Source organism: Amblyomma mixtum, chromosome 10, assembly GCF_055824585.1.
Source record: "Amblyomma mixtum isolate Tamu chromosome 10, ASM5582458v1, whole genome shotgun sequence".
NCBI classification, from domain to species: Eukaryota; Metazoa; Arthropoda; class Arachnida; order Ixodida; family Ixodidae; genus Amblyomma; species Amblyomma mixtum.
Window position 1 is genome coordinate 186,828,690 of NC_143021.1, and position 10,379 is coordinate 186,839,068.

Sequence of the window (10,379 nt, forward strand, 5' to 3'; positions counted from 1 at the left end):
TCTTGACATATGGTTACAACTTACCGGCTAGTAGGTGGATCTGCGCGTCATAGTACTCGGTGTCTGATCCGTCCTCTTTTTTGTCCATCCAGAGTACCGAATAGGCGGACTTGTTGAAATCCTCTGTTGTCGTCGGGCGAAACTCCTCAATATCGGACGCTGGCACCACGTGCAGCTTCCTGTCAATGTGCGCGAGGAATCTCATTAAGGCAAACATATTGGGCCAAGGATCTTAAGCCTGAATCTAACCTCAGAATATGTTATAAAATACCAAGGCGCAACAACACACTGACAATACTATAGAGTTGACAACACAGCTGCCGGCAACACGGCAAGTGCAGCCAGTGACAGCGATGGCGATGGCTACTGCTGGTTGTGCTGAACGCGGTTAACGCGGTTAAACGACGACAGACAAAATTAGAGATGTTGCATCAAATGCGCAAAAATTATGAGCCAATTATTTCTGGTGCTTTTTGTGAAGGTTTGCTGCAATCGTATAGAGATACTGGCTATATAATTTAGAATATGATCAAAACTTACTTTTTGGGGCCATATTGGCGAAACCCACAGCCGCATGAACATCGCAATCACCATCGGCCGCACGCACGAAGCGTGCGTGCACGGTTTGTTTTGATCGTTTTGGTTCATGTTTTGATGTCTGTTTTGCGATCTGTTCTGACCTTCTAGTCGCGTTATCGAAACAGCGTTATGCGGCCTCGCAAGTGCTACCTAGAAGCCACACCAAGTGTTGCTGACCTTCCAAGCACGACAAGGAGGCGATTTGGAAAGGCGAAATTGAATATGCTCCCAGTCTCTGCAGCCGATCAGTCAGGGGCTGCCAGTAACACAGCATCGCAGTCAACTGACCAGCACGAGGACTGCATAGTTACCGAAACAACGGCATTCCTTGAAAGTGGCACGAATGCGGCGCCGTCGCCAACAAATGAACAGCAGCAGGAAGGGCGGACACACACCGCACCGCCGGATAATCCTGCTAAGGAGCACCAAAATGCTAGAAGTGCGTGTAACACGCAGCCGCCCGACGACGACGTTGACCAAAACGAAGAGGCAGAACTGAGCGCGCAGAATCTGCTGGTGCTTGCTGTAAACTTCGCAGTTGAGTTTGCATTGCCTTGGAAAGCAGTAGAAGCTCTACAGAGGCTATTGTAATATCTGCTTAAAAGACAGGACCTGCCGGAGAGCAAATGTTCTTTCAAGCAGAGCGCTGGCGTAAGTCTGGAAGACGCCAAATTTCATTTTTACTGCGATGAGTGCCAGACACTTGTTGCGAAGACGTCGGGCCGCCTAGCTGACCGGAACGGAGTCCGCGGAAGGTGCTCGATTTGTGGCGAGGGATATTGTGGACGAAAAACGCTCATGGATGGAAATTTCATCCTGAGACTACCACTGGAGCGTCAGATCAAGTTGCTTCTTGCTGACAAACAAATATCCGAAGCGCTCCATGATCGGCTGGAAAATATAAGTATTAATGACGGAACTTGTGAGCAAATAGCGGACATCACAGATGGTCGAGCTTACAGGAAGGCTCGTCAGAAGATGTCGCCTAATGATTTGACCGTGACCTTTAACTCGGACGGTAGTCCTATTTTTAAGTCGTCCAAGTCCTGGTCCGTCCAGGTCTTGGTAAACGAGCTTCCCGTAAATATTCGTCACAAAAATGTGCTCACAGGCATGCTCTGGTTTGGGCAGTCGCACCCAAACATGAATCTGCTTCTGAACAGTTTCGTGCAACAAATTGAGCCCTTGGCAGTTGTCGGTGTGACTTGGAAAGATGGCACAGAGGACATTCAGTCAAGGGTACGTGTATACTGCATTTAGTCAATATATTTGCTATAGAAGCCACCAATATGCTTTGTGGCCAGTCTCCTCCACTATATTGTATAGTTGAGCAGCGTAACTTAATTGATAAGAGGCACCTGCATGTTATAACATTTTTAGAGAAAATATACACATTTTCCTAATCAAAATAAGAATATTCTAACAATGTGACAGGTGACCACATATAGTTTCGCTTCATCGTTACATGCATGGAGTACATGCTGCTTAAGGACTGAGAGTCACAGCCCTTAAAACTGGCACGGCAGTGAACTGTCATTTTCCTTTGCGGCACGCATTATGTTCTACTATAAAGAAAAAGCTGAAAATTTGTGTGTGTATATTTGGAACCCCCTTGTTCACAGAAATGACAAATATGGCTGAAAACCATAATGAATTCATGTATGCCGCCCACTTCCGAGCTCACGGGATAGTAGCTATATTCTTTAGTAAAACTTTTTTGCTCCCAATTAGTTATTTCCTACGTATTACAAAACTGTTTCTGCAACGCAAAAATTATGTACAGTGCCTTTTACTAGAAGATTGCACAGCGTTAGAGAAGAAAAGTTACAGCGCGGACAGGGTTTCTTAAGCGCGCTATAGAAATTCGCGACGTCCATCTTTGTTTTAAGCTTTTTCAAAGCAGTTCTGTTTTCTAGGTACGAAATGGCCCACCCGTTTTGTCCAGTTGACATTTTAAATGTAGCCGGAATCACGTCCTTAGTGAAAAAAATTCTATGCACTTCGAGAAAAATTGTGAAAACTCGCAATCATGGCATGCGACTTTTGGCAGGGCGCAAAGGGACATACTTTGAACTGCTAGAATTAGCTTATTACTCATGAGCTGGATGCTAGCAAACAAGGGATATGTTGGAAAGCTTTATCAGCGCACCGTTGTAGCTGGCTTGATTGAGTCTCTTTGTGCACGTGTCTCTCTCATGCAGATTCACTGATTCAGCTGCTGTGCTGATACCCCGGCGAGGACAATAATGCAGAATATGCTGCAATTTAATGGGCACTTTGGCTGTGGGTGGTGCCTTCACCCAGGGACTGTAATTGATGGTAAGCACCTTTCTGAGTTTTCAGCCTCTGGAGAAAGTAATAATTGTGCAAACTAACTTGATAAAACCAGATATAAACTGCCGTTTTGACAGATGGTGGTGATTTGGCGAGCGTAAGGAATTATCTGTTGGCCCTCAGAAAAAAAAGTTATTTGAAGAATTCAGTAAAATGCAGTCATTTAACATCATGAGTGGCAGTAACAAATTGCTCTGTGTGGAATTTCAGCGTAATTTGGTTCTGTTTGGAAAGCTGGCATAAGCTGCGTCACTGCGATGGCATGAGTTTGTGCCCATAAAGCCACTCATGCTTGCACCATAAAACCTGCCTGCTTTTTTTGGTTCTGTTTGAGAGTGCGAATTGCCAAGTCTGCTGTTCTCACTACTAGCAAGCAGCATTCTTTAGTGGATGTAAAACAGAGTCACAGATTATCATGTTTGTGTTCGCGTAATGCAGCTGAGGTTTTTGTTTGCCTGTCATGCTTTAAAAAATAGGTTTGGTTTGGTTTATGGGCTTTAACGTCCCAAAGCGACTAAGCCTATGAGAGACGCCGTAGTGGAGGGCTCCGGAAATTTCGACCACCTGGGGTTCTTTAACGTGCACTGACATCGCGCAGTACACGGGCCTCTAGAATTTCTCCTCCAAAGAAATTCAACCGCGCCGGCCGGGATCGGACCCGCGTCTTTCGGGTAGGCAGCCGAGCACCATAACCACTGAGCCACCGCGGCGACTCTTTAAAAAATATCTCAAGCTGTGACCACTTTCTTCTGTAGACGTTGTGGCTCAGTACAAGCTGTAACGCTGCGAAATGTTTATAAAATGTGCAGCTAGTACTGTTGCGTATATATATATGCATATATATATATATATATATATATATATATATATATATATATATATATATATATATATATATATATATATATATATATATATATACCGGGTGTCCCAGCTAAATGTAACCAAACTTTTAAAAAAGGCGAAGTGTCCTAGTCCAGTGAAACCACCTCAGGGTTGTTCACAATCGCGTGGCCTGGTCTTGACTATTTTTTTTCGCTCTTCAAAGTTAATTAATTAGCTAAGTTTAATTAGCTAACTTGTTAACTATTAACTTGAGGAAGAAAGTGTCAATGCAAAAGTTTTAGACAACCTCGAAAAACCGCTAGTAGTGCGGTTTCCGTCAAGTTACGATTTACGTAGCTTCATTTATTGGCCTTAAAAGAAAGTTGTCACGTGACGAGCTGCTCGCTCACTTCTCTGTCCCAATGTGCACCCAAAGTCACATCGAGGAGAGGACTTCAGAAAAAAATGGATTTTATTCTTTAAGGCGCGTCTTGGGACGTTGAAGTGGCACAGTTGTCATGTGAAAGCTTTTTCTTATTGTGCGGGTTATGGCTAAAGGCCGGTAAAGAAACTACTTTACGTAAATGTTACTTTGCTGCAAATGTCTCAGTAAGCTGTTTCTCAAAGCGATCTACAACTTTTCCATTGACACTTTGTTCCTCAAGTCAATAATTAAAAAGTTTGTTAATTAAGTTTAACTGATTCGTCAACCTTGAAGAACGAAAAAAATACTGCAGACTAGGTCACGCGACTCTAAACAACCCTCATTTGGTTTGAGACGGCTAGGACACCCCGTGTTTTTGAAAAGCTTGGTTACATTTAGCTGGGACACCTGGTATATATATATATATATATATATATATATATATATGTGTGTGTGTGTGTGTTTATTCGTTTCCATTTCACCAGCAAGAGTATCATTTTCCTTCCCATTAGGTTTGAACGGTTTTTTGCTGTCTCTACATCTTATTGCTCAAAGTTTGCCGTGAAATCAATTTTTGTTGCAACTTCATGTATGTTATTGATATATAAGGCAGAAAACATTATTTATTTTGTATGTGACTTGCTGACCTTAATTAATCGCCTGCACTTTTTATTGCAAACAGGAACTCTGAGGTATACAGTTGATGGCCCAGCACCAGACTGAACCACCGATCAGACTATTGAACAAATGAAGGAAGCAACAGCCAAAATTAAAATCATCCAAGGTGTGAAAGGACCCACAGCGTTGATAAATCTATGTCACTTCGATGTAATCTGAGGGTTCACCCCAGATTACATGCATTGCGTTTTGCTAGGCGTAACACGGCAGCTTACCGATCTCTGGCTGCTAACTCCAAAACGACCATATTACGTTGGCTGTCTTGAAAAACTGGAAAAAATTGACAGTGATCTGTGCTCTGTCAAGCCACTTTTATGCCTTCACAGACGACAGCGCTCACTTTCCTAAGGAAATTTTGTAAAGGCACTGAATGGCAACAGTGGCTCCTTTTTTTCGCGCTAGCATGCCTAGAAGGCATTTTGCCCGCAAAATACCTTCAGCATTTTGCATTGCTGGTTAATGGGATTTCCCTTTTAGTACAAGATGTGACAAAGGCTGACATTGAAGAAAGTGCCAACTGCTTAGTGAAATTCGTGGTGCAGATGTAATTTCTATATGGAGAGCACAACATGACTTTCGATGTTCACCAGCTTCTTCACATGGCCAAGAGCACAACTGAGCAGGGACCATTGTGGGCGCACTCGTGCTTTGCATTCGAGTCGAACATTGGCCACTTGAATGAGCTGGTCAATTCAGCTAAGGATGTGCCACTTCTGATTGTCGAGAGAGTTTTGATTGCCAGTTCTTTAAGCAGTCTCAAGGCCCTTGCCCGCCCTCAGACACAGGAGTTTCTGGAAAATCGGCATGTCTCACACCGACAGTCGGTCGTTGTTCTTGGCAAGCCGAGGGAACTGCCACAGCCACTCTTTGAGTTTGTTCAGAGCCAGATTGGCCGCATAATAGCCGGTCATGTTGTGGAGGACGACAGAGTCAGAGCATCTCGGTATGTGTTTCACAGCGAACAGTACAAAAGACCGAACAAGACTGATAGCACTGCTGCGATTTTCCAATCCAAAGTGGGCATAAAGATCAGCCATATCATTTCTTTTGAGGACATTTATCACCAGAGTAGGGTTCTCGCAATAGCACGCAAATTCTCTACTACCTCAGCTTATCAGAGTGCACACATTTTGAAAGCTGAGGAGGTCCGACATGATTATCTTGTGGATGTAGGCCAGCATCTTCAACCATGTATCTTTATGAAGGGCAGAAAAAAAACTTTTTTCATATCGCTAGCCTTTAAGGCTCTTCATCGGGGCCAGTGAGCATATCTGGCTTCATAATGACTTCATGATAATGTTCAGGTATTTATTTTAATGCTTTTAATGTGTTTAGTTCTTTAAAGCATCAGATTTTTTTGCTGTAAGTTTCAGTCAGTTCGTGAATTGTGGGATTTATTGTACCAAATCGACACATAGGCTTTGAGGTACGCTGTAGTTAAGGCATTCGGATTAATTTAGACTGCCTGGGGGTTCAGTAACGTGCACCGATGTTGCATAGCACATAAGCATTTCTTTGTATTTTTCCTCCATCACAACCCACCCGTGACTGGCATTCAACCAGCAGCATTGGGACCAGAAAGTGAATGCCAAAGCCACCACGGTGGGTCACTATGTATTTAAGGAGGGACAGTGTAACCAAGGATGGTGAAACTCATTTGGTCATTTCGAGGGCCCCCTGCAGACTGCCAAGCCTTAGTCAGGCTGGTACCTTGATTTTAAAATGCATTTTATATTCCTATTATGGGTGCCCTAAGCAATTATGTTTAACTGTTAAGCAAAATCAGTGTTGGAATACATTATATGGAGACGTATTGCCATGCTGTTCAAATGTGATAGCCCTCAGTCAATAATTTCCTGTAGTCAACAAGTGGAGTGAGGCATATTTGCTAATCATAAATATGCAAAAGACAGTATTCATATTTCATCCCAGGCAGTATGTAATCACTCCAAACTTCAACTTATGAATGTGGGATCCCACTATAAATTGTTCAGATCCTGTTACCAGATGGAGAATTTTTAGAAAAAGTTGATCTCGAACATTCAAGTTCATAGTGCTATCAGAACTTTCAGACTGCACAGGTGTCCTTGGAAATTTTTTTTCTTACTAGTGCCAATCAACCTCATAGTCTACTCTACACTGTTCTTGCCCTGCGTCAGTTGCTATTTCTGGATGTGGGGAGTACCATACATGCAAAAGAAAGTGATCACATAGAATACCGATTGAACACGGACGCATTACTAACCCATTTCATGCAGTATCAGAAACTCTATGCATATTAGCGCTGAGATATAAAAGGTTGCTTCACCCTAACCAAGATTCTTTTTTGGAATTCTGCTTTCTTTTAGCATATGATTCCATGCGTAGTTATCAAATCCAGAGTTTTAGTGTATCCCCTTTTTTCATAAAATATATAAGCATCAAATGATGGACCACAATGCTCTCCGTCCCTGCTCAATAAGTTTCTCTTGGTGAATGTTTGTATAGAAAATTGTTCCCTACGAAATATTCCTGACATTCATGAGATATTCATTGCGTTGTTTTTGTGGCTGTAACCTTGTGTCACTTGTATTTGAATTTGTGTTTGCCTGTCGCATTGCTTTCCTAGGGTACTTCAAACAGTGTAATAGTGATTTTTGCATTTGACAACCATGTTACTTAATTATACTCTCCTATGCTGATTAATATGAGCAAGGTGAGGATCGCTAACGCCAAATGTTTTGATTTTACACTTCCCACGCCAGTGACATGGTGGTTTCCATTTCTTTTACATATGTCCCTTGTACTGCGCGCCCAGTATGTGGGGTTCTCAGCTTTCTGAAGTGAAAATTGATTCCACGTTTTGGCTGGGCCTACCCTCATGATTTCTGGTAAAAGTGCAATGCAACAGGGACACCTGTTTATTAATTTGTGCAATTTTTTCATGTCATTGTCCAAGTACAGGTGGCCACATCAAGATGTGCGAAACATTGTTTTTGTATATATATATAGAGTTGAGATGATTTGTTACTGCCGGTTACGGAATGCTGTCTTTTGCACTGAATATGGTATTTGCTTTCATATATGCTAGAAAATCAAACTTTCACTAATGATAAAATTTGCTGTATCAATTTTGAAATAAATCTTGGTTTACAGTTTCATTTTCCTTTCAGATGTGAATTGTTGCATGTCCAGTGTGCATAATTTCTGCCTGCTTTTTTGATGCTGTATTGCAAGATCTGAAAAGGAGTCTGTAAACACAGGTGGTCAATAACAGGATTGAGGTAATAGTCAGGACAAACCACGTTTTTAACAAAAAATGCAGTTATGCGGATTTGAGTTGGGGCCAGTTGGTCCCAACTGCAGGCCAGTTGGTCCCAACGGCAGGCCAGTTGGCCCCAACTGCAAGTCAGTTGGCCTCAACTGCAGGCCAGTTGGCCCCAACCGCAGGCCAATTGGTCCCAACCGCAGGCCAGTTGGTCCCAACGACAGGCCAGTTGGTCCCAACCGCAGGCCAGTTGGTACCACCTGGCTCCCATTGGAGACCAGCTGGGACTAGTTGATCCCAGCTTAAACCAGTTAGAACCAATTGAAACCAGCTAGGGTGAGGAACAGCACCAACGGTGCACATCCTCCTTGTTACTAAGCAATTATGGCTGCTCACTGCTTTTTGGCACCGTTTCATTTATCAGCAGGAAGACCAGGCATGAATGGCTGGCTATAGGTACCTAATAAATTAAACATTTCAATGAGCAATATATGTTGTGCCTGTGCTTTTGTTCTACGTGAAGGAGATAACGTTTTTGATTGATGGTTGTGTAGCAAAGATGTGACTGCTACATCGCACTGCGTTCACAGATTTGTTTGCCCATGCTTTTGGCTTTCTGAGTGGTTCGTTTCCTTATCAAACGGCAGACGGAAATTCGGCTTTCAACTTGTGCACTTTCATTATATTTGTAATGTATTTTCAGCTGGTGTTCAATTTCATTTTGGAGAAGTCTAACCATTGTCTGTCTAAATGTTTTTTAACTGTGGACCTCATTATGCTGCAGTTTGAAATTATTTATTAAATGCATTTATTAACTGTTACCCTGTCATGTGGCTAGCAACATGGTGAAAGCATTTTTTTATGAAGTCAACGTTCTTCTTTTAAAGTTACAGCAAAGTAAGGCCTCCGTTATTTAACGTTGCTCACAATTTGTAGCAATCAATCAACTTTGAAGCAACATTATGCGCCATTGGGGTCTAATTTGATTATCACCCCCCGCCCCCCTTGGATCTTCACCTTTGCACATGGGGTTAATCTCATTAGGCATGCTCAAGCTTGTTGGACGTCATGGTGCCTAGTCCGGGGGCCAGCAGCTACGGCGTGTAATACGTTTCAGAAAATGCATAATATGGCCAGCCACCTTCACGAATTTGTTACGGATGGTCCATCCATTTTAGATCCAACGGAGCGAGCGTTCGTTCTGTTATGGACAGTTTGTACGTAACACTTACGGAATTTTTTTGCAGTGTGCGCAGTTTCTTGAGTGCGAGTAGACAGTACTGGGGGTCGGCCTGATGCGATTGTATTTGTTATCCTGTTGTTGTGTTCTTATCAAGCAGGAATGATTTGTCATAGGTTTCTTTTGCACGCGTGGAAATGGTGGGTGTGTTTCGCTTTTGTATTTTCTAACGCCTATAAAAGCTTCCTTTCCGTGAATAAAAAATTCAGTTGATAGTCTGCGCTTGTGTTGTCTCTCCTCGTTCGCTTTGGTCTTCGTCTTTTGCGCTGCTAAGTACGAATCCACGCCAACTAGCCTAACTTTCTGTACTTATTAAATCTAACAACTGTGCCGCTCAGCGTGAGTTCGACGTAAATGAAAAGTTGATTAGGGGTTGGCGGGAACAGCGGGACCGACTGTATGCCTGCAACGGGCGGCGTTGTGCTTTTCGCGGTCCAGCAACTGGGAGGTATGAAGCTCTCAAAAAGGAATTGAAGCTTCATGTGAAAGAGGAGCCTGCGAAGGGTCTCCAGGTGTCATGGGAGGACATACAAACTAAGGCTCGGCAATTGGCGCAGCGAGATGGGATGGGTCGGTGAACGTTTAAAGCGAGTCGGGGTTGGGTGCAAAAGTTTATGCGGCGCAACGGACTCTCCCTTCGTCGTAGAACGACCATCTTCCAGCGTTTGCCAGCAGAGGAGCGGCTGATGGAATTCCAGCGCTACGTTCTGATGTTCCGGTATCAAAAGGATTATAGTCTTAGCCAGATGGGAGACGCCGACCAAACACCGGTCTACTTCGACATGCCCAGCCGTACCACTGTAAAACGAAGGGGGAAAAGACGTGCGCCTGTTGACGACTGGCCACGAGCATACGCGATTTACTGTTATGCTGTGCTGCACTGCAGATGGCTGGAAGTTGCCGCCGTACATCGTGTTTCGCCGAAAAACAATTCCAAAGAATGAACCAGTCACGAAAAAAAGCGATCATCCGCGCCAATGAAAAGGAATTCATGAACGAGGTGACGGTTAAAGAATGGTTCCAGAATGTTTGGATGAAGCGACCAGGTGCTG

General features: G+C 43.4%; 1 pseudogene; it reads left to right on the top strand.

Moving 5' to 3' along the window:
- Positions 1-708: 708 nt before the first annotated feature.
- LOC149327969 (uncharacterized) lies at positions 709-5,188 on the top strand (annotated as a pseudogene).
- Positions 5,189-10,379: the final 5,191 nt, after the last annotated feature.